Genomic DNA, 19,889 nt, shown 5'->3' with positions numbered 1-19,889 from the left:
AACCGGAAAAATGACAATCATTCATCGCAATACGTCCCCTCATTTTGCCTTCTTTCTCCTTAAGATCTGGAAAGACTACTGGGCAGTGAAAAACACTACAGTGCTGTTTCAAAGAAAAGACTTTTTTAGGATTCTAAGGCGCATGTTCCAATTGCTTGAGAAAATTGAGAAAAGGCACTTTGTCTTTTGTGATAAATATCATTAGCCACTAGGGACAAAGTCTGACCAACAAGAGCAGATCAAAATCTGATGAGACCAAGCAATATACCTGGAGTGACCAGGACAGAACCATCGAGTCGTCGAATCTGTTGAATTGGAAGGACCCCATGCGGATCATCATCAGTCCAACTCCTGGCCCTGCCTGGGGCCATCCTTGAGAATCACACCATATGCCTGAGAGCAATGTCCCAAACTCAGACAGGTGTGATGGTGTGACCACTCCCTGGAGAGACTCTTCCAGTGCCCAGCCATCCTCTGGTTAAAAACTTTTTCCTGATACCCGACCTAAACCTCCCCTGACTCAGCTGCGTGCCATTTCTTTGAGTCCTGTCTTTGTAGACCTCATTTGAGGACTTTCTAATACCAAGGTGATTCCGCCCCAGAGCAGAGCAGAGCAGAGCAAGACAATCCCCTCCCTTGCCCAGCTGGTGATGCTGTGCCCGATGCACCCCAGGACAGGCTTGGCCCTCCTGGCTGCCAGGGCACTGCTGATGCACATTCAGCTTGCCATTGGCCAGGAGCCTGGGTCCCTTTCTGCAGTGCTTCTCCCAGCCTCTTGCTCCCTCCCTAGTCTATACACCCACCAGGATTGCCCTGTTGCAGGTGCTGAATCCAGCACTTGCCCTTGTTCCACTCCATCTGGTTGGTGATTGCCTGTGGGAATCCTCAAAAACAGAGGGGTTTGGGAAAGCTGCAAAAGGCAGGCCTCAGAGACAGCAGAACTGTCATTGGAGCTAAGCAGTAGTCATAAGGTTTGTCAGCGGAAAAGTTAAATGAGAAGTAGAAAAGTAAGGACAAATGGAACAATGGTCTGTGTATTAATGCTTGTCTAGAATAACTCCCTAAGCTACAGCAAAGTATATCTAGCCAGATGTTAGGTAGTTCTAAGCTTAATAATGGAGCTCTGTGCATTGTGTCTTAAGGTTTACAAGCAGGTCTTTTATTCGAAAGAAGCGAGCATTGTTCTAAGCCCAGGTACATGTCTTTATAGTGATTGGATAGAAGTAGTACTGTCAATATGCTTTTGCTTTGTGTGATTGGTCAAAAAACTTTTCAAGTCAGTTGTAACATTAAGTTCTTTGTCTGCTGCTGGGGACGTGAGCTGCTGGCAGCTTCCCATTGTCATCACCACGTAATGAGACTGATGCTGGAAAAAAAACCAGCTTGAGACGCCATCCCCAGCAGTCCCGCCCCTTTTGTGATTTGTGCATAGGCTCCCGGCCAGCAAGAATTGCCCATCTCTCCTATTTGGCAAGATCTCTCGGCAAGGTCTCTGTGCCCTCAAGGGAGTTAGTTCACAGCTCCTCCCAATTTAGTGTCTCTGGCAAACTTTCTTAATATTCCTTCAAGTGCTGTGTCCATGTTGTTCAAAAGATGTTGAAGAGAACTGGCCCAATGATGATACTGTCTTAGCCACTGAAATAAGTGCTTCATACTTCCTCTTGTTCCTTAGTGCAGAAATCACAACAAATTTCTTTTCTATCCATGCAGATATCTTCTCTTATGCTCATGCTTTTTATCCCAACAGCAGCTGACACGACATTTACAGGCACAGCAACAGCACACTTTTCCTAGACTTAACAATTTTGCAATCTGTCAATCAGTGACCTTTGCAACTAAAGTCAGACCTTCAGCATTTCTCATTAAATGAATGTCTTCAGAAGAAAACTCTGCTGCCTACTCTGTACGACTGAAGAATAGATGATAATGAGTTAGCATCACAATCAGTTAAGTACAGAGCCTATCCTTTAGCAGGGAGAAAATTAAAAGAAGAGCTCTTTTATGCAACAACATAGCTGAGAAACAAAACAACTAGGATCTTCCACAGGGTTGCCTGCAGTGGAAATGTACTTGTATGAATGCAGAAGATAAAAGATGTGGTTTTGAAAGGCTATATCCTTGCTAAGCTAAATTGGATCTCATCCTGTAGATGAAAGATCAAGGAGCTCAAAGCGGAGCTAGAGAGACATGTCCAGATAATGAGATAGAGCAAAGCATTTTTCAAGATGATTAAGCATTCTGGTGGACTGGGCAGTTAGGCTAAATCTGCCACACCCATTCACTTTTGGGGACTGAACTGTGGAGTGCTAAACTGTATCTGCTGCTCTGCAAAGTAAAAGAGATCCATCCAAATTGTACGGTTAGTGTGAACACTCTCACTCTCAATTGTAAAACACTTCATAAGCTATAAATCAGTCTTAGGAACAAAATGAAATAAAGCTGTTATGCCATCTGGGAATGGGAAAACATGTTCAAAATATTTTTTTCCTTATGTTTTCTTCTTTTTTCTTTTTTTTTTCCTTTTTTTTAATCCCACATTATGTGATTGATAATTTCAGCCATTCTGGAATGCTTTTAACAGATGAACCCAGCATAGTCGTTTTATCACAGGCTCTTGTCCCTTACATGCTTCAGTACAAGTTTGGAATATACTCCACAGTCAATTAGTGGTTTTTTATCTCTTTTCCCAGAGACCACTTTTAAAGGACTACTTAACCCCTAAAAATCATAATTTCTCTGGTTTCTCCAAGCTTTTTGAGAAAGCTGTTTTGGTTTTGTTTTGGTTTGTTGTTTGTTTTGTTTTATTGCATCATTCCTAATGTCTTCAGACCTACTACAAGAAGAAGTTAAAAATAGATCTTATTTGAAGAGACTGTTAAAGCTAATGAACTGCCAGTCTTGGTATTTGTATGTTTCTAAATCCTTTAAAGTCCAAGGTTGCCTTCCTGAATCCTCAGTTACTTAGAAAACATTGTGTTTATAAAACAGACCCAGTTCAATTGCTTCTGCAAACTCACCTTCATTTTATAGGATTGTACTTCAAGAAATCTTGCTTCATTCAAACTTGGAAGTATAGATTTGACATCATCTGTGACCCTTCCATCTGTCTGAACTGTATTTCATGGTGTGAGTTCCTCAGTTGCTTCAAATAAGGACAGAATCTTTTCAATTTGCATAGCATGTTATCTGAAGATCTCCTGTCTGCTTTCTTCACTTGCTTTAATGGGAAGACAAGGGAAATACGTTTTGAATGTTATCTTTTAGAGTCTACTTTTACCTACCAGTGTGCTTCTATGGACTAGAACCAATTTCAGCTTGAAAGAAGGCATTGTCATGATCCGCTCATACCAACGGGTTGGTTAACTGGTTGGTTGGTTAACTGATCTGGGAGTGCAACAGACAACCTGGAAAGGGGATTGCAGTATCAATCAAAACAAATGCATCTTTATAGAATGACCACAGCAAATGCCTGAAAGGAATCAGGGAGAGGAAAAGAATAAAAAAGAGGGGGAGAAAGAGAGAGGGAGTATAGCTACCACACATGGAGAGACTAAGTCCTCTTAGTCCAGCCGATAGAGTTTGCCTAGTCACGTTGGGAAGATCTCAAAGTCCTGGTGAACTCAAGGTTCTATTATATTCCATTGCTGAGGGGGGAAGCAGAATCTTGAAATGGCTGAGGGGGAACAGACACAATCAAGAAGAAGAATTCTTTTGAAATTGCTGAGGGGGAAAAAGGTATTGAAGACGGGTACAGACAGTCCATGTTCTCAGCAGGATAAGTCAGTAGCAGCAGTGAGTGGGACCCACTGTTTCAGGACTGCTTTCTGGGGGAAACCAGTCTAGGTCCTGTAGGCACATCTGTAGGCAACACTCAGCAGGCATCCTGCTTCAGTCAGGCCAGCACCCCTGCATCAGAATTACGGGTGCCTCAGTCTCAGTCCTTGGTAGGGGGGCTTCATCTCCGTGCCTCACGGCGGTAGTGGAGCAGATGAAGGATTTTCCATGGGGGGGCTACCAAGTTGCCCCAGCAAGTTCGTCTGGCCAAGAGGTGGGAAAATTCCTGGTCTCTTGTCGTGAAGCAGGTGCAAGCATATAGGCCGGGTCGCCCTTTGGCAGGCCCTGCTAGAAGCAGTCACTGAAGACACAGCTGTGAACAATCACTTGGCAGGCCAGAATTCTGCTCAGGGGCCTCAGGATTTTTGGTGTTCATCCATTACTGGCAGGCCAGAGGTCCCATCGGGGTCCTCAGGCTCCTGATATCGGTCCTGTGGACGGTCGTGAGGCAAATGAGGGGAACCTCAGCCCATCTTTCACAGCACCTGGTGACTCATGACAGGCTTCAAAGGGTCTTCATCAGCAGTGTTCTGTAGTATTGTTGTGTACTTGTCGTACATTGGTAGCATATCCCGGAAAGCAGAGACAATACGTCAGACAGAGAGAGAGAAGGGAAGGAAAAGAAAAGATAGAAAAAGGCGGGGGTAAGGAAACAAGAAACAAATATAATAACAGGAATTTAGACCATATTATTTTAAAACATTTTTTTCAAATATCTGAAACTAATCACAAATAATCAAAGGCAATAAAGCAATAAACAAATCAACAACAGTTAATTGAAAATATTTTTTTTCAAAACAATTCACCAAAAATCAGAAGTAATTTTCTTATAATCATCAAAGAAAATTGAAGATTATTTCAAAACACATCCTCTCATTTGTAGTCGCCTTGTGTCAATAGTCTTGGAGATGTCCACAGTGAAAAGGACATCAGCCAAGTTGTGTGCAGTAATTACAGACATCAATTTTGTTAACTCTTTCATCATTCTCCAATTCACAATGAGTAAGATTGCTGATTAAAAAACCCCAATCAAAACGAAACGCAAAAGGCCAATGATGGGATGACACATACTGTTCAGGACTCTTGTGGCAGTAGGTGACCACCCAAAAAGAGTATCCTACCACCTGTGTTCAGCATCTTTTCTTACTCTCTCTATGACATGGTGTATTTCTTTCACATTGTGATGAACAGTTACCAGTGCTTTCTGTCTATTCTGCTTGATCTTCTCCAATATTTCAATGAAGTCCTGATGAAGCAAAGATTGCTTTACCAAAGTAATGTTCATCCCAATGGGAGTAGGTAAATGTCCTGGTTTAGGGCAAATTTGGGAGAAAACCGCCAAAAGGTGGACCCTCCAGAAAACAAACCCACACGGCCCCTCCCCCCAACCGGGTCGGGAAGGATTCCTTGGAAACAAGTGGAAAGAACCTGTTTCTGTAACAGGCAAAGCACCCCCCAGCACACAAAAGGAACAATACCAGATGGCACCACTCTTTCACCGCTCTGAAAAAGTAGACAACTTCAGAAAGTCTCTCTTGGGAGTGCTCGCTCTGTTATCAGTCTGTCCTGTGCTGGGGTAGCTGCTGCACCTTGGCCGCAAGGTGCAAACTCTCGGTGTTTCCCAGGTCCCAGTCCGGAGCAGGTCCGAGTAGGTCCAAAAAAGGGAAAGGAGAAACAGTCCAGGGAAAATTTGGACTGCTTAGCTAAACTAACTAATGAGCAGGAGCAAAAAAGCAAGAGCAAAGCAGGAGCAAAGCCGAAGCAAGAGCAAAGCGAAAAGCAAAGCAAAAAGCAAAAGCAGCACCCATGTACTGCCCTGTCTCTGTGTCGCGCCAGCTGTGGGGGAGCAGCTGATAGCAAAACCAAAACAAAACATTCCCTCTTCACAGCCAGTCTTGAAGGCACAGAACACGATAGCCAGCATCAACAGAACACACGGATGGGGATACAAGCATCATAACGTCACCCTAGGACAGTAATAGTTTGTGAATCAGTCTTTAATTGGATTGAAAAAGGTAATGGGAGGTAACTGGAGCTTCTGAAGAAAAATCACATCCCTCAATTTTGTAAAGTTACAAGCGCAACAATTTGAATGATTTTTACTATCCACTACTGCATTTTCTACAAATACCATATCACAAGCAGTTCTAAAGCACCCACACCCATTGCCTATATATTTAAGGAACTGTTTCGAAAGTCTCGTTAGGATGAATTTCAAAATGACAGATATTTTGTTCTGTGTCCAAACAAACATCTTGAGCTAGAATTGCATTACTTTCACAGATGAAGCCTTGTTCTCGGACAATAGAAGATTCCAAATTAACATGTTGCCATTTTTTTGCCAGTTTGATGGGCCCATTCTCTATGTTCAGAAAGATTGGGAATAGCTCCATCATGATTTAGCCCTAATGCAAGAATAGGAAATCTCAAATGCACTGAGGCATTGCGTACGGTTAACACAAGAGCTGTGGCTGTGTTTGTAATGGGGTGATAAGTAAAATTCACCAAGTTCCACCAGGATTGGAATTCTCTTTCAAAATCAGTGGCACTGTCCCAAATTCTTTTCTGAATTGCAGTAGGAAAATTGCCTTCACCTTCTCTTATCAACTGACTGCATTGACAATTGTGCCTGGATACAGCTAAGAGCCAAAGAAAGGTTGTTTTGTGTAGCACCGAGTGCATCAGTCTACCAATTTGTGATCACTTCCATTTACCTTTTCCCAAGCTGGTAATATGTTTGACAGCAAGCCCTGCTGTGTTCCCAAAGCCAATAAGGATGATTGCAGTAGTTGTTTTAATTTGGTCAAATCTCTAACCATTTTGTGGCAGCCAATTTATCCATTAGTACTTCAGAATCAATACTATTTAGAATTCCAAAACCTGTTCCCAAAACACCGGTTATGTCTCTTAGTGTCCGTTTTTAAAGAAAAAACGGACTTTCTGTTTTTGCAGCCAGGTGGTCCAACCCTCAAAGGAAGTCCGCAAAAAAGGCAAACAGGCCGGCTGAATTTCTGAGACATTGTTTTGCATCATCAGCAATTTGACTTGTTTAAGAGACCGTGCCAGATTGAACAATATGTGTTGTTGATCAGTTTTCCTGATTATATAAGGTCCAATTCCAAAACTTCTCAGGCTAAGCATAAGCGGTGGTTGGGCTGGAGTGGTGGTAGTAGAAGGTTGGTTCATACCATTTATTATCAACTTAAAAGAAAAGCCTTCAGTAGTTTTGGACCAAAGACAAAGTACTTCTGCAGTTTGTGTTAATGTAAAATTGTGCCAACAGTCTTGTACGCTTGGGGGCGTACAAACCTGTTCACGCTTATTTGTCTGATCTGTCAAAACACTGATTGAGATTGCTTTGCTATAAGCAGTTCCACAAATCCTTCGGCTAATTTCCTCTCCCACTACCCCTTGAAGCTGCCAGGCTTTTTGTTTTTCCCATTCCTGCCAAGTGAACAAAAGCTTGGGACCAAGGCCGCATTGACTAAGGGGACTCTCAGTCCCTTCTGCCCACTAGGATGTAACTACTGTACTCAATGTCAGCTCTGTGCTCTCAGTCCCTTCTACCCATTGGGGTGTAACTATGGTGCTCAGTGTGGGCTTCATGCTCTCCGTCCCGTCTATTCCACTGGGATGTAACTATGGTACCCAGCGTGGGTTTTGTAATAGCTTCTCTCTTAAATTTATGAGCTAAGCCTTCTCAACCTAACAGGTTGGTCAAGTTATTTTGCCAGCGGCATGTCACTTAAGTCGGTTTAGTTAACGTCAAATTATGCCAGCAATCAATTGGTTCATTTTTACAATCCTTTGTACTTGCAACATTGTTCGTTTTGCGACCTAGAGTGTAATTACCAACATACTCCTGGCAGCAACACAGAGTAAGGGGAATTTGTTTGGCACACTCCCACTTGTTTGTAGGACACAGTCTCGCTGAAGGGATATCCCGATCATTTTTCCCATCTGGTTCCATAAAATTTCCGGCAACTGTGATGGAGGTGGATTTCTCATAGAGAGATCCTTCCATTTTTCTGCATGCTTCCACAATCGACTCACCAATTGTTCCAGTTAGGGCTCTAGTCCAGTCCTTCTGATCCCATCCCCACTCACTTGGACGATATACCTGGGAGTCATGCAGCACTAGAGGCTCTAGGTTTGGGTGGCCACCCTTGGGATACGCTCCTAGAACATTAGTGGGATGGAGGGTAGCTTCAGACCACAACCACTCAGCAGGATCCTGTCCATGGAATTGTGGTAGGATGCAGAAAAGCATCACCAGTGTTATCATGGTTCAGATGATTTTCATGTCCCTCAGGGTTCTTCTGTCAAAGTAAAAACAACAGAAATCCTTCCACTGAGGGGCAGAAAAGAGTCAAAATGGATAGGATTATCCAGCATGTATTTATCCAATGCTCTTTCCCTAGAGCATCAGAGGCTAGCCATGCATATTTCTTCAGAGGGGTTTTCAGCACTAGTGCTACTTCCCCTACAGTAGGGAGGTCCACCAGAACAGGTTGTCCAGGGTAATGTGCTGGACTTTTTGAATCGTCAGGTCGCCGTAGTAAGGGAATGATGCTTGGAGCTGTTGGGCAAAAGGCAGTGATTTTGGGACATCCATTCACCCCCCATCTACTGTTCACTCTTTTAACAGCTTCCCATAACCGAACGTCCCAATTTCCCTCCCGGGGCTTCAGAAGTCCTTTCAAAAAACGCTTGGTCCTTTCTAAGATCCCCTTAGCTTGAGGGTAGTGGAAAGGGCTGTGGAAAGACCGCTTAATTCCTTCACCTTTTGCCCAATGCTGTACACCTCTAGCAGTGAAGTGGGACCTGTGATCAGATTGAATTTCCTGTGGCTTTGGGAAAGTTCCAAACCACCCCTGCAAAGCTTTAACCGCATTATCACCTGTAGCTCTTTTCAAAGCATCAGCTTGAACCAACCCAGATACAATTTCTACTCCTACTAGCACAAAGTGCTTACCTCCTGACTTCTTAAAGGGGCCGATATAGTCTGCCTGCCACGCGTCCCATAAGCCTTTACCCTTTCTTAAATGCAGAGGGTCATCTTCTAAAGGATGTCTCTCCAGTCACCTGCGACATTGCTCGCAGCCTGATACGTATGTTTTACACATTTCCCTGGTAACCAGCCAACCACGAGCATGAGCTTCTTTGTACAAATCTTTCGCACCTGTGTGCTGTCTTTCTACATGCAGCCATTCTAATAGTTGATCCCAGTCCTCAGGAATGAGTTCCTTTTTCAGGGGGCTGAGCCTTGCTAGTTCATCAGCTCCATTCTTCCACTCTCCTGCTGGATTTCCATCTGTTTGCTGAGAAGCTACCCAACCAATAGCAACATTTCCTTGGCTTGCAACATCTAAAATTTCTTGCCCCTTTTCCTTTTGCCACACTGGAATTCTGTGAACTTCCCAATCATTTTGCTGCCAGAAAGGAAGCCACTCGGTACAACCTTTGTACACTGCGTAAGAGTCGGTGTAAATGCAGACAAGAGAAATGTTCTGTGCCTCACATCGGAAAACACTCCAAACAGCTATGAGTTCCCCAGCCTGAGCGCTGCCTTCCCCTTCGGTAATGATTCTTTCACCAGATGAAATGTGTAAGACAGCTGTTCTATATCTCCATACCTTCCCTTCCCGTTTTGCAGAGGCATCTGTGAACCAAGAACTTGCTGCTTGTTCGGGGGAGAAAGGAAGGGCAGCTTTGATTACAGAGGCAGATTTATCTTGGCTGCTAACCAGGCTCTCAGTGCCTTGGATTGTTAGATTTTTAGCAGCATCTTCCGTTCTTGAGACGGTATTACAATAGCCCATGATCTGAGCATACCATTTCCTAACTGAGGCCCTTTGGGCTACCCCGTCAGGTGGGGGGGAGGGGTGGGGCTCCCATTAGTGACGATTTTGATAACTTTGAAAGGGCCTCTTAATACAATAGGCTCTTGTCATGCAATTTTTTCCTCTTCTAGGAGAGCTAAGCTAACTACAAACAACCCCTTTCCCCAGGTAGTGTATCTTTTCTCAGCATCTTTGAAACCGCAGGAATAAAATCCAAGTGGCCCCGTTGGACCCTCGGGAGCCCACTGCCAAATGTGTACTGATAGCCCTGAGGAGGCAAATCCCCATTCCACCTGAAAGGGATCTGTGGGATGGATAGGGCCTAGTGCTTGGTGAGCTGTTGCCTCAAAAATCAGTAATTGCAATGCTTCTTCCTGAGAAGGAGTCCAATCCCATTTCATCCTTTTCCTCAGCAAGTCAAAAAGCGGCCTAGCAATTATTGAGAAATCTGGGATGTGTTTTCTCCAGAACGCTAACAGTCCTAGTGCTTGCTGGAGATCTTTCCTCAATTCAGGCCTTTGAATCTGATCTAAAGAGGTTAGGGTATCGGGTGGAATACATGTCATGCCTCCTTTCCACCAAATTCTCAAAATCTTCACTTCCTGAGAAGGTTTCTGAATTTTCTCTGCGGGTATCTGCAAATCAAGACTTTTTAAGTGAGAGATTATTTTCTGCTGATGTTTCCCTACTACCTCTATTTCATCCTTCCCCCCCCTCCCCACCACCCCCCCCCCCGCCCGCCCCCCCCCCCAGAGTGTCTTAAATGTATTGATTATCAGCTACAGGATCAGCAGGATCAGGTTTGGGTATTTTTTCTAATTCCTGAACTAAAGCATGGTGGGCCAAAGTGGAGGAGTGTTTGTAGCCTTGGGGAAGCCTAGTGCAAGTGTATTGCTGTCCTTTCCCATGTGAAGGCAAAATGGTCCCAATCTTCTGGCTGTATAGGTACCATAAGGAAGATGTCTTTGACATCCATAGTTGCAATTGCCATGATTGAGTGAGCCTTTTCTTGAATTGATGTTATTAATTCAGCTAAGTTTGGGACCAGTGCTGTAAGAGGGTCTGTGTTGGCTTTAAGCCTGCGAAAATCTACTGTTAATCTCCACTTTCCACTGGCTTTTCAGACTGGCCATACCGGTGAATTAAAAGGAGAATGTGTGTGAATTATTACCCCTTGGTTTCTCAAGTCCTTAGAACCGCTTTGATACCTTCTCTGGCACCAGAAGGTAGAGGGTATTGTTTTACATTAGTTGTTTGATTATAGGGTAGGGAGGGTGCGGTTTGAAGCGGCCTAATGTTAAGTGGCAGTGTGCCAAAAGACCACACAAATCCCTCAGAGTCTTCCCACTGCCTCCCAGCAAGGACATCCATTCCTAATCAATTATTTGGAATGTTCCCAATTACCATTTTGATGACTAGTTGATGCTCATTTCCAGGGAGCGTCAGCTTGGCTAAGGCAACATTCATAGATTCTGTAGTTCCCAGAGCATTAAGAACACAGCATTGTCTCTTAGTTGGAACAATTCCACACCTCTGGGCATCCTTTTTTGTCAGGGCAGAGATTTGAGCCCCAATGTCAATCAAAAAGGTTACTAGTAGCCTGTGGAGGCCCATGATAGCTGGGCTTAATATATGTCCTGATTTATTTTTAGTGAGCATTCTTAAATAAACCCAAGCTCCGCCCCTTTGCCCGCCTGTAAGCGGCAGAGAGATTTGTTTGCCGAAAACCCTGTTGGTTTTGGTTCACTGCCTGTGTTCTGTGGGAGAGGCTGGGGGAGGGTTAGTTTTTGTCCCTGAGAAGGGAGGGGTGCACTGGGTGTAGCCAATGGATTCGGTTTTCGCTGGTGCCAATTATTTATTATTTTCTGCAATTTCTCAAGGGGCAAACCATCCATCACCGCTTTGGGGACCCACTTTTGAATTCCCAACAACCACCAATGGTGGCAGTTAGAGATCTGTTTTCCTTTCTCTATATTTTCACTGTGAGGAGCCCCAATAAACCAAACACCTTTGTTATTTTCTGATTTCTACGCCAGGGTTTTTATAGGTCCATATTGTCTACAATAATTAATCAGATCGACTGCAACTTCAGCTCATGTCCAAACTTTATGGCTACTGGCAGGTGAATCAGATTCAGAAGCTGAGGGCTGTGAGGGGGAAGAGTAGGGAGTGAAGCCAGGATCTCTAGGTCCACTTTGGTCAGGGGAATTCCTGAGGAATCTTATGGATTCAAAGCCATTATGGTTTTCTGTAGGGTCATTGCTGTATGTTTAAGTGTTTCTGGAAGCCCATGAGTTCAACTGGTCATTAGTTCTGGCTTCACAGGTAATTGCATTGGGCATTCAAAACCAGGAACTAATTTCTTTTCATGAATCTTTTGCAGGCAGGCGGCTTTGTGGACACTTTCTAAGAGCTGGTCGGTGGTGTCAACGATTGCCAGGGGGTCACCCTTTTCCAAAGGATTCATTCTCCCGGCCCAGAAAGACGCACCCTGTGTCAGGGACCATGCATCACGCTTACCTCCTTATCTCTTGTTGTGAAGAAGGCTCCATGTCCCCAGTACCCACTGGCCTCCGGTTAATTTAATTTGATCTCCACCATCGAGGGACACTCGGAAGACATATTCTGTCTCTGATTCTTGTGGGAGGCGCCCGAATTCTTTTTACAGCTTAGCTAATTCAGTAGCACTGAAGGGTATTTGATTAGTTGTGATATGTGGGTCAAGATCCTCTTTTGGCAATGCAGAGAGACAGGGAGACCCACTCGGTAATCAGAATCCGATTTTATGATTTTATTGTGGGATACAAGCACTTACATACCATTGCAGGGAGACTAGTAATGTGTACTACAATGATTAGGTTAAAATCACATACACAAACTTACGCATATAACAACATCTCTTGCTTGCAGAGTTTAATGGGATTTTCTTTTTCCAGTAAACCCGTTTGATTTAATCTTCTTGCAATCCAGGTCGAATTTTCAAAGTTCCGTTTGTTTATGCCAAGGCATCCTGTTATCAAATCTCTTATGTTAACCAGGTCCAAAGTGCATCATCTGTCTTATGTCCCCCAACATTCCAACAATCCTCATCATTAAGATAGTTCTATTCTGTTTGAACCAAGGGTCTCAAGCAAGGACAGCAGTATTCTCTCCAATTTTTTACTGCCTCAAGTTCCTGACGGGGATAGATTTGTTTCATGTCAGGAGTTTCCCTTTCCTCTGGCTCTGTAGAGGAATCAGTATGATGTGAATTCTTAGCAAGTTCCTCTCTAAGGGCAGCTCGCAACATATAGATCTCATTTCTATCTTCCTTTAATTCTTTCTGCAAAATTTCAACTAGGTTTCGAAGGGAATCTATTCTTGCTGTTTCCTCATTTCTTTGCTTACAAAGGGTTTCTATGGGTGCTGTGAGACAAGCTGCCGAAACTGAGCAGAGGATGGTCTTATTTTTGCCCAGTTTAATTTCTGTTTCATGTTGTAAAGAACAAATTCTATCTATGACATTTTCTAAATTAAACCAGCTGTTCTCTGCCCAAACCTCCCCCCTTGGAGAAGGCTTGGCATTCTATTTAGCAAGCAGAGCAGAAAATTCAGCTTTAACTTTTGTGCTAGAGTTTTCAGTCATTTTATGAAGGGACCAAAACCATGACAGGGAGGTGCAAGCTTAAGTTAGACAATCTCACAGCCTTTGCTGTGCTCCCCTTTGCTTCCCTGGCTGGGTGAAGAGACCAAATCTCCCTGGGAGGCCCTGCTTAGTTCCTTCAAGTTGTCCCTTCCTTCCCAGACAGTCCAAATTCACACATAAACAAAAACAGTTTCCCCTTTTGTGCCAAGAGATTTTTTGGGAAATTCTAAAGACAGAACCCTCAATAGAGTATGGGGGTGTATTTCACCTGGGCGTGCGCGGTTTGTGGGAAATTCAAAGAGCTTTCCTTGCTTTCCAGCTCCGTTCAACCCTTTCGCGATGAGGGGCTAGGTGTGGCTGAAACAAATCGTCCTTCCCCTGTTCCAGACTACAAACAGCCTTGCAGACCCTTCTGTCGATCAGAATCCTGTCCATGATGCCAATTTAATGTCACGATCCGCTCATACCAATGGGGGTGGTGATGGTTGGTTAACTGATCTGGGAGTGCAACAGACAACACGGAAAGGGGATTGCAGTATCAATCCAAACAAATGCACCTTTATAGAATGACCACAGCAAATGCATGAAAGGAATCAGGGAGAGGAAAAGAATAGAAAAGAGGGGGAGAAAGAGAGAGGGAGTTGTCCTTCTTTGACTATATGATGCTTTTAACCCAAATAGTCTTGTTCTGTTTCTGCTGAATAATAAGTTTGGCACCTTTAAGACTTGTTGCAGAGAGTGAAGGGGGGAGAGAAGAAGCAGCAGTTTGTTTTCAGACACTGCACTCACTCCTCCACATTCCTGCTCCTGGACTGTGTTGTCTGGGGATGAACAGACAGTGGGACAGAGCTCTCCTTTGCTTTTAGTTAGTTTTAGCTTGCTGAGGCAAGGAAGTTCCCTGGACTGTGGTTTCTTTTCTTTTTTCCCTTTTCTTTGGACCTCTTGAAACCTGCTCTGGACTGAACACCCAGAAGAGCACCGGCAGCTAGCACCTGTGGCCCACCAGGCCGGGCCCGGCCCGCAACATTTCCAGCACCGGAGGGACTGATAAGAGCCTGTGTGAGCTGAACTGCAACCGAGGGAGGGGACTTTCTCAGTTTGTCATCTCTTTTGGAGCAACAAGGGGTTTTATTGTTCAATATTGTTTAGGTTTTATTGTTTAATAAACAGGCTTTTTCCACCTCTTTCCAAGGAGCTATTTTCTCCTGGACCGGTTGGGGGGAGTGTTGCAGTGTGACGCCATTTCCTGTTTCAGGAAACAGGAAAATCCCTCAGGTGTTGGGATAGGTGAAACCTGTCCTTTCCCCTCCCCCTTTGCCCTCCTGCTAAGTGCTGTCCATCAATCTTAACATTCCAGCAGGGTCATGGTGTGGTTGGCAGAAGTTCAAAAGTTGCCCCTCAGGTCCGGGCTCATTGGCCTGTCCAAGTGTCTTTATCCTTTGAGCCTTCCCCTCCTCCCACCTGGTTGGTGGCTCACCTGTGCCTTCCCCTGCCCCTGTCCCCGGGCTTCAAAGGAGACGGGACCATGCGGTCTGGATTCTGTTGGGAGCTGTAACAAGTTTCAGAGGTCTGTCATCCTGGAATAAACTCTGGATTAAAACTCTACAGCAGAATCCTCTCCTTTTTCTCTTCACCGTCCCCTGAACCTTTTCCACCAGAGGTCAACTGAGTTTCTACTATGCCTGGATTTGTTGCGAGTGCCTAGCTGCAGGATGCAGCCGGCCAAATGTATCTCTGAGGTGAAACATCACAGCTGCCGCCTTTGGCCCAGCAGCAAGGGTCAGACGAGCCCAGGCACATCCCACCCGGTAATATTGGGATTAATATTTCATAGGGGAGGGGCCAAATGAATCTGCTTTCCTAGAGGAGCCCCTTTGGGGGTTCTCCCCAAAATTTGCCCTGAACCAAGACAGGAGTATAGCTACCAAATGTGGAGAGACTAAGTCCTCATAGTCCAGCCGACAGAGTTTGCCTAGTCACGTTGGGAAGATAATGGCCCTGCCTGGTTAACTCAAGGTTCTATTATAGTCCATTGCTGAGGGGGGAAACAGACCTTGAAATGGATGAGGGGGAACAGATACAATCAAGAAGAAGAAGTCTTTTGAAATTGCTGAGGGGGAAAAAGGTATTGAAGACGGGTACAGACAGTCCATGTTCTCAGCAGGATAAGTCAGTATCAGCAGTGAGTGGGACCCACTGTTTCAGGACTGCTTTCTGGGGGAAACCAGTCTAGGTCCTGTAGGCACATCTGTAGGCAACACTCAGCAGGCATCCTGCTTCAGTCAGGTCAGCACCCCTGCATCAGAATTACGGGTGCCTCAGTCTCAGTCCTTGGTAGGGGGGCTTCATCTCCGTGCCTCACGGCGGTAGTGGAGCAGATGAAGGATTTTCCATGGGGGGGCTACCAAGTTGCCCCAGCAAGTTCGTCTGGCCAAGAGGTGGGAAAATTCCTGGTCTCTTGTCGTGAAGCAGGTGCAAGCATATAGGCTGGGTCGCCCTTTGGCAGGCCCTGCTAGAAGCAGTCACTGAAGACACAGCTGTGAACAATCACTTGGCAGGCCAGAACTCTGCTCAGGGGCCTCAGGATTTTTGGTGTTCATCCATTACTGGCAGGCCAGAATTCCCATCGGTGTCTTTAGGGTCCCAGTGTCTGTCCTGGGAATGGTTGTGAGGCAAATGTGGGGAACTTTAGACTGTCTTTCACACGTATCAGAAAATCTATTCACTGAAATGGCCAAAAAAAATGCATAACATTTTCAATTGAGGGGGAAAAGGAAAACCAAACTCAAACCGTTGGAGCAATATCATTCTAGAGAATGCCATGTCTCTATGAAAAATACAAAAAAATTTCTATTTTCAAACACACCCACAAATCACCATTTTGCATCTTTGTTGTTGTTGTTGTTTGTTTGTTTTAAAGCTCTGGCACTTATCTGATTCCTTTTTGAGTTAGTTCAGCTCATTAATCTAGTAAGAAAGCTGCTAAAATTAAACGGAAAAACCTATGGGGAACAGGATGCCACTTCAGCCATGTTGTAGGGAAGCATTAGGTCAGCCTTCTGTCTTGTAGAAATATGTCTGTCATATTGGAAAATCAATGTGTAGCACTATCTTATTTTGAACGTTCTCATTGCTACTGGGTTCCTGAATGATCAAGATGGTTTAAACCAAACAACAGCCAGCCCTCTAAGATACTCCCCAAACTATTTGTCCTAGGGTGACGTTATGATGCTTGTATCCCCATTCATGTGTTCTGTGAATGTTGGATATTATGTTCTGTACCTTTAAGACCGGCTCTGAAGAGGGAAAGTTTTGTTTTGGTTTTCTTATCAGCCTGGCGGGACACAGAGACTGCGGCTTTTGCTTTTGCTGCTTTTGCTTTTTGCTTTGCTCTCTCGCCCTTGCTTGCTTCGCTTCTGCTTGCTTTTGCTCATTAGCTAGTTTAGCTGAACTGTCCAATTTCTTCCTGGACTGTTTCTCCTTTCCTTTTTCTGACCATTTTGAACCTGCTCCAGACTGGGACCTGGGAAACACCAAGAGTTTGCACCTTGCGGCCTGCAGCAGCAGCCCCAGCGCCGGAGGGACTGAGACCAGAGTGACCACCCCCCCAAGAGAGACTTTCTGAATTTGTCATCTTTTTCAGAGCGGTGCCATCCGGTATTGTTAATTTTGTGTGCTGGGGGGTGCTGTGCTTGTTAAATAAACAGGTTCTTTCCACTCCTCTCTGAGGAATCCTTCCCGAACCGGTTGGGGGGAGGGGCTGTGTGGGTTTGCTTACTGGAGGAGCTCTAATTTGGAAATTCTCCTCCAAAGTTGCCCTAAACCACGACACTATTGCAATGGAATAACTTGATCAGGTGAAGAGCTCACTATGCAAAAGCTGAATATGATGTCAAGAATGCTTTGTTGTGGACTACCATTGTTTGGGATCATTTATCCCTTACCCTCCCACGTAGGTATAGGAAAAAATTAAGAAACCACAAGGCTTTTACAGCTGTTCTTGTATTTTGGGATAGTAAGGACTCGGGTTGGTAAACAAAACTTTTTTACTATTGACTTTATCGCTGTTTCACTTTGAATTAACTGCTTTGCATTTCAGCTTACCCATCAGTATAATGAGAAGAAGAATATCTTCCTTCCTGCCCAAAAGATGTTGAATTATGCCTGTGATGTCACGGACTTAGAGACGAAAACCATTGTGATTGAAAGGAAGTATTGGCATCCTGGCATGCCACAAGGTAACTGGAGTGAGCTGTCTTTCCTCCTCAGCTTCACTGTGATAGTAGAATTTTAATTAGCAGTTCCAAAACTTTGTCTTAGCATAGTCTGGTGACATATCTCAGTAGAGCAGTGTCCTAGGGTGACTTTATGATGCTTGTATCCCCAGCCATCTGTTCTGTTAATGCTGGATATTCTATTCTCTGCCTTCAAGACTGCTTCTGAGAGCAAAGGTGGGGAGAAGAAGAAGTACGGAGTTTGTTATCACAGGCTGCCCTCACCTTCTAAAAGCAACACTGCTCCACATTCTGGGCTGCACTGTGTTGTCTGGGCACTGATGGAGCAGAACAGAGTGTTCTTTGCTTTTCAGTTGGTTTAGCTGGCTGAGGCAGAGTTTTCCCTGGACTGTCTTTTTTTCTTTCCCTTTTCTTGGAACTGCTCAAACCTGCTCCAGACTAGGACCTGGAGAGCACTGAGAGCTTGCACTTTGTGGCCTATGGGGGCCTACTCTGGGCAGCAGCCTTTCCCAGTGCCGGAGGGATTGATAACAGAGCAAGCATCCGCAGGAGAGACTTTCTGAATTTGTTGTCTCTTCAGGGCGGCGATTGAGTTTTGTCATCTGGTATTGTTCATTTTTTGTGCTGGGGGGTGCTTTCCCTGTTAAATAAACAGATTTTTTCCACTTCTCTCAGAGGACATGTTTCCCAGACCAGTTGAGGGGAGGGGCCCTGTAGGTGGGCTTTCTGGGGGGGGGGGGGGTGGGCCCTGAGACATAAACTTTAAAGAAATTTAGGGATTTTAGAGGAGCTGAGGTTTTAGTTAGAGATAAGCCTTATTAGAGTTTATCAAAATAAATAGGTAGGCCTTGATGACGTTAAGAGTTAGTAGTTAACGAATAATTGATTGCTTATCAACATCATGTTTGCTTAGCTGGGTTTATCATGAAGAATATAGAAACTCATAAATAGCTTTTAGGAACATAAGACAATTGTAGGCCACCTCTGTTCTGAGACCAATTGAAGATGGGGAATGGGAGTTCTACCAATGGGTTCATTTGTCATATTTGCATTGAAAATGTAGAAAGTTCAGAAGCAGGAAGACTTCATTTATTTCTTCATTTTGGAACCCCTCCCCATGAAAGGGACCACCGATTCATTTTGAGGAACAAACTACGCGTGCTTAATAGCTTTTGAACTAATTACCATACGAAGTGGGGAATGATGGGATGTACCTAAATTATGAGTATGTATTTGTCTTTTGGGTATTCAATACTTGTATAGATAAAAAGACTCTGTTATCACCTCTAAATCACAGTGTGTATTTGGGAGGTATCCCGCACGCTGCCCAGCGTTGCAATAAACATACACTTTCTAATTTTCAACTGTTAGAGAGCCTTTGTCCGTCACAGTGGGATATCAGTACTAGATCAATATTTTTAATAAATCACCCCTTCTTGAGGATTGCTGCCAAATTTGCCCTAAACCAGGACAAGCAGGATGTGTGACTTAGAGAATGATGGAATCACTTGGGTTGGAAAAGACCTTTAAGAACATTGAGTCTAAATGTAATTAGCAAACACAACCATCAAGAAATGTTGTGCTGTCTGAAGAGAACATGGTTTATCTGGTAAGCTTTGCAAGTATTGGTGTCATCACAAGCATGCATGTCCAATGCATTAGATGGGTCTATAATAAGAAACCTGTGCAAATCAACAGAATGATTCTCAGGGTAGGATATTGGCATGTTTCATCCTTCTTCCCGACTTCTTCCAATGAATTATTTTTATAAAGTAAGGATTGGAATTGTTACTCTTTTGACGGTTCTTGTTGTATTACTGACATTTTTGGCATAGGAATGCCAAATGGGTTAATTCACCTAGTTTTTCAGATAAAGACCAAGATTGAGTGTTGCTTAAGCTGGAGGCAGAAATATTTAAATCCTCCAGCCTCCTTCTTAGTACCTAATTTCTCTTACAATATCAGTGCACAATCTTGTCCCTTAAGGTCCAGCTAGCTCAGTTTATACCAACAGGGTGACATTAGTAGGGCTCACGTGATGCTGCACACGGAAGCCCTCGGGGTGCCCTCTAGCAGACAGTAATTCATGCACTTGGACCATCCCAGTGCTGACTTTGGATCACCAGAAGAGTAGAACTAGAGAGATTTGATGGAGAGCTCTCTGGAGGAAGTGGCCTGAAGAAGACAGCAGAAATCCCATCTGTGTGTTTGTACAAATCATGTGAATGCCATTTACAGAAAAAAAGTCTTCAAATGGATCTAGCTTTTTCTGCAGATTATTTGTCAACTATATGCATTACATGGACAGTTCCACTGAGCATCTGAAATACAGCTGCGTTTCAGTGGATTGAT

General features: G+C 44.3%; 1 long non-coding RNA gene across 1 annotated transcript in view; it reads left to right on the top strand.

Moving 5' to 3' along the window:
* The window catches only part of LOC139585326 (uncharacterized), a 64,100-nt gene extending 47,180 nt beyond the window's left edge, over nt 1-16,920 (top strand). Inside the window, exon 3 of the long non-coding RNA XR_011677039.1 lies at nt 16,818-16,920. This is a non-coding gene — a long non-coding RNA (uncharacterized lncRNA). The remainder of the gene's footprint in view (nt 1-16,817) is intronic.
* Nucleotides 16,921-19,889: the final 2,969 nt, after the last annotated feature.

This window comes from Agelaius tricolor, unplaced genomic scaffold (assembly GCF_023055355.1).
Source record: "Agelaius tricolor isolate 1412-34295 unplaced genomic scaffold, bAgeTri1.0.p SCAF_73, whole genome shotgun sequence".
Lineage (NCBI taxonomy): Eukaryota > Metazoa > Chordata > Aves > Passeriformes > Icteridae > Agelaius > Agelaius tricolor.
This window is presented reverse-complemented; position numbering and strand designations above follow the sequence as displayed.